The sequence below is a fragment of the Amphimedon queenslandica genome, unplaced genomic scaffold, assembly GCF_000090795.2.
Source record: "Amphimedon queenslandica unplaced genomic scaffold, v1.1 AMPQUscaffold_13462, whole genome shotgun sequence".
Taxonomy (NCBI): Eukaryota; Metazoa; Porifera; class Demospongiae; order Haplosclerida; family Niphatidae; genus Amphimedon; species Amphimedon queenslandica.
Window position 1 is genome coordinate 346,939 of NW_003546302.1, and position 5,330 is coordinate 352,268.

The window sequence follows — 5,330 nt, forward strand, 5'->3', positions numbered from 1 at the left end:
TTTGGATCCATTCTCTATGTAAGTGTATCTGTCAGGATCATACATGCATTTCAGCTGTGACAGCTTTAGATTTCTATGCTCATTCCCACTCCTGAGGCAAAAATTCTTCCCATTACAATAGAAAACTGCATACAAAAGAGATTTGGGATCTTACGTACCGAGAATATGGCTAGTCTACAACAGCTCCTCTTCTTCTGATGTAATAAAGCTAGCATGGTTCACTTCAGCTCCAATTCCTTAGCATTTAAGCTGTTTTCCCATGTTCTCTAAGGCTGAACTTTGCTGTTGAAAATGGTGATTCTTCTTGTCCAAAAAATTGGGGCATCATGGTCACGAGAGCGCATGTGACATAAGATTCCAGAAAGGAGGTGGTAAATAGTTGTAAGTGGGTATGGTTGACCATCAGCACGTCTTGTTTCAAGTATATAAAGGCACAACCACTTATTCAATTCATCTGCATTGTACGGAGTATTTTCCAAAGTATCTGGAGGGCAGACTTCCAGAGGGTGGTGTTGCTCTCTTTCTGCTCTCCAATCCATAAAGTTTTTTAGAGCCCACATAGTTTTTTTCGCAGTATTCTTTGGAACAATAGGCTTAGTAGGTTCTGTTAAGTTGTCAGAAACAGATTCTTTAAAACTTCGTGATTTAAGGGAAAGGGACAATCTAGGTTTTTTCTTAACTGGCTCCTAAATAGGAGCAGCATTCTCCTTCTCTAGTTGCATCTCCATATTGACTTTATTTGAAATATGGGATTGGGGGTAAATGGTCACAGGCATGCGCACATCTCATGTATTATCTCTAACATTAATACTTACATGTAATATGGTAATTTGCATATGGTGCCTTTCATACACCCACACACTGTAGTACAAACCAGATAAACTACAGCTGTTTTGTGTTACTGGATATACACTCGGATGTTAGTTGATTTAGAAGCCTCGGCTTCTAAATCAACTAACATCCTCGTGTATATCCAGTAACCCTCAACATCTGTAGTTTATCTACAAGTAAATAAAAAAATTTCTATTAAATAAGAAAAAGTAGGGTTGTCAAAAAATAAAAGAAACAAGGGGGTTGAGTTCAACCATAATAATAATTAATAGTTCAATTAATAAAAATAAACTTTAAGTAATAAAAAAAATAATTTATTCATGAAAATAATACAATAATTTCAAACCCTACTTTGCAGAAAATGATAAGGTGGCAAGTCCATGCAATTACAATTTCTAACAAGTATATATTAATATTTTAAATTTTAGATATTGTACTGAATCACAAAATTCAAAGAATGCATTAGCCTATCCATAATTTAGATTTTTTTTATTGTGATGACAGTAATTATTCAATCAATACTAGCTGAAAAGTCTTATTTATATTTATCACAATAATTAATTTACATCATAGTATTGTAGTAGAGCAATCAATAGGTACAGAGGCATAATTATTATTAAAATTCTATTTACATTGTAGTCTGCCTGTTACTATTTTCTGCAAAGTAGGGTTTGAAATTTTTGTATTATTTTCATGAATAAATTATTTTTTTAGTACTTAAAGTTTATTATTATTAATTGAACTATTAATTATTATTATGGTTGAACTCAACCCCCTTGTTTCTTTTATTTTTTGACAACCCTACTTTTTCTTATTTAATAGAAATTTTTTTATTTACTTGTTTCCATACTTTTTATTAAATTTAATTAATTAATTATCCTTATTATAGTTTTTGCCTTAGGTATCAGTTCATTACTGGAAGAAAAGACTATGGAAATAAGAACCATATGAAGACGAAGACCTACCGCATTATAAAAACAGTTTTCATGGCAATCATTATTTTTTTAGAATTTTTGATTCTGAATCATAAATTATATTCATAGCCTAGCTAATAATTTTTTAATCATTATTATAATTATAGTAATTACTAAGATCTATATCCTGTTCTGAAACTATTTAAGTTTACATTCAGCTTCAGTTCAGTTGCCATTTTCCCGCTCACAGCTCACAAACTTATCCTCTGTGTTTCTTAGCAATTTTTTTTGAAAAAGCAGCAAGTCAGTTCAGTTAAAAACTTACATTATCTATCATTATGTTTTCTTATAGTTCATGGACTATGATGAGCATCATGGAGGTCCTCCTCCACCACCACCAGTAGTTGGAGGGCCTCCACCACCACCTCCCGGAGACCTGCCACCACCACCACCAGATGCTCCACCACCACCACCAATTCCTCGGCCACCTCCAGTAGCTGGAGGTCCTCCACCAGTGGATGGAGGTCCTCCTCCGCTGGCTTGAGGTCCCCCACCAGTAGCTGGTGGTCTTCCACCAGTTGCTGGTGGTCCTCCACCAGTTGATGGAGGTCCTCTACTGCTGGCTGGAGGTCCTCTGCCACATCCCCCTGCTGCTCCAGCACTCCATCCAGCTGGAGCTGGAGGTCCTCTTTACGTTGCTGCTCTGCAAAGGCAGAGGCAGATCATTATATGGCAGCTATGCCAAATCAATAGAGATATTGTAAGATTATTTTAGTTATGACCTGCAGTTTATATAGATACCAATTAATCACCTTTCTATTCCATTTTACTTTAGTACAACAATCTTCCGAGAGGTAGGCCAAGAGGCAGAGGCAGGAGGAACGGCAGCACGACGAAGAACTATAACTTTTATTAAATTATTATGTACATGTAGATCTATAAAGTTAACTTTTCTTAAATTAAAAACTTATAATAGAAGTAAAATATCTTGAAGCATAAAGCCAAAACAGAAATTATAAAAGCAATACTTAAAATTAGTGTGTTTGTTCAACAACGCAAAACAATTCAATACTTGAACTTCAACCTTCCTACAATACCAATACATGTGATATACATTGCTTAATTATATTAACGAGTAAAGAAAATACATACCATGGCCATAGTTAATCAGATAATCAATATTAATCATCAAAAAGAATTATAGCCTTGGATCATATTCTATAACACAATAATAAAAAACTATGGAATCTCACAATATTCTATCTTACTATGTATTCAATATTGCTAAGACTATGACAATATGAAACCTGTTCAGCTGGAAGCTGGCGCCTCCTCCAGTGTGAAAGCACCACTGATCAAAGAGCTACAACAAAACATAATGTTACAATGATGATTATTTATTAGAAATTAATTTAGTTACCACAAACGAAATCAGACAATAGCAAGCATTCATTTATATTGAGAAAAGAAAGTACTTACAGTGGCCATAATTAATGATATAATCATCAAATGAATATAAAGTATGTAACCTAGAATCATAACCTATACCAAAATACATAAGATATCTCACAATAATCTCCATCTTACTACATATTCCATTGCTAAGACTATATACAGTAATAAAAAACCTATACATATGTAAACTGGCACCTCCTACCGCCTGATACAACTACTAATCAAGGAGCTGCAACAAAACATTAAGTTACGTTTAATAAATAAATTGATTTAGTTACAACAATCTAAAAACAGAATTGCCTTTTCATTATATTTCACATTCCAATAATAAGCAAAGGTATTGCTGAATCAGCAAATCATTCCAGCTGTAATTACCTGTAAAGCATAGTAATAGAAACATCAAAAGCAAGCAATGTAAACTCACTGGCTAATAATAACAATAGCACTTACCAATCACATCAAACCTCACCCTCTAAAACCACATTGTAGTCCTTGTGCCAAGCAAGTACCTGTAAAAAGTATGAATGTGACATACTAACTAATAATGATAATGGTAGCATCTACAATATTTCCGATTGGATCATACATGTATGTGCATGCATGTATTTTAAACATAATATTGCTTACTAATGCTATCCTCAGTTAAGATACTTTCATGACCTGCTTAATATAAAATATCATTGTGTGCATAAAGTATTTCCAATGTGCAAACAATATTTTTTTGTTAATGAGAACATACACATGTTACAACAATCATCAATAAAAGATGCGCAACATCAGCTGGCAAGCATTTATTATGCGCACAGCTTTGATGGCAGCATCATTCAAATGCGCAACATCAGCCGGCAAGCATTAACTTAATAATGCGGACAGCATTGATGGCAGCATTATGCGCAACATCAGCTGGCAAGCATTTACATATATGTAATGCGCACAGCATTAATGGCAGCATTAACATGCATGATGATCATTATTATATGTACAGAATTACTGCTTGAATAATACTAAATGTAAAATAACAAATTTTAATGTTACTTAAAAAATTTTCTTGTCTGGACTTCACAATTTTTTAGCAGAGCCCCGATCCATAAGCACCAGTTATTTGTAATAAACATGTACTACAAGCTACAAACAAGATCCAGATTTGATAATAACAGCTTCCTTCCTTCCTAACCCTCTGTCCTACATAAATGATAGTCACACAAATTTGAATCAATGCAAAACTCTAATGAACACCAAACCTCTTTCACACCCTCTCCCTGTCCATTATAGCAACAAGTAATCAATATTCACTGTTATACATTGATTAATCTCACATCCTGAATGCAGTTTGACACACACTCACACATCACTCACATTGCACAAGCATTGAAATATAAGTCACATTAAACAACCAATGTTTTTAAGATGATGGACCTCCCATACACCATACCCACTTCCATCAACAATCAATGCTTAAGAAATTTTAATAGACTTAACTGCTTGGAAATGATTAGTACCAACATGCTTCAAATACAAAGCAGGTGTATTAGTATCACAAGGAATGCCATATAAAGTTTGGGTTCCATATCTAGCCCAGCCAACAAAAGTAGGAGTGAGTGAATATGAATATATGGTTGTACCTAATATTGCAGATAATGTTATAATCTCTGTGTCAGTGGCCCACACACAATTTCTATACATTTTGGACTTATTAATGTAATCATATATGCTTGAATATCTGGTTGCACTTAATGTACTATTAAACAATTCTTCTTCAAAGTTTGGCATATTACTAACAATTGCTTTACGTAATTCGTAATGCTGAGAAATTGACCCAGTAATGAGATATGAAAGGGCATAAAATAAACAGTTCCCATCACCAGGGACATCAAGAGTACTATTAGGAACTCTTTCATCTGACAATGGTGTTGTTGGACTACCAGGTAAGATTCTAGCAGCTGTGACAAATTTGAGATTTAAAATCTCACACCACCTTCTTTGATATTCTTCATTACCAGGGTAATAAACATAATCCCATTGTCTCCTTCTCACAATATCTGGGTTTGGAGGCTCTTCATAAGTAAAGATGACATCATTATCTTTTTTTGGATTACTTGTCTTTAATTTAATGCTTGAGAGTTTTATAGA

The 5,330-nt window shown here is 34.0% G+C and overlaps 1 long non-coding RNA gene across 1 annotated transcript; it reads right to left on the reverse strand.

Annotated features, from left to right (window-relative positions):
- Positions 1-2,948: 2,948 nt before the first annotated feature.
- Positions 2,949-3,687, reverse strand: LOC109581097 (uncharacterized). Its single transcript, XR_002184509.1, has 4 exons — positions 3,651-3,687; positions 3,225-3,575; positions 3,014-3,108; positions 2,949-2,963 (listed from the first exon to the last, which is right to left on the reverse strand). It is a non-coding gene; the product is annotated as an uncharacterized LOC109581097 (long non-coding RNA).
- Between the last annotated feature and the right edge of the window lie 1,643 nt (positions 3,688-5,330).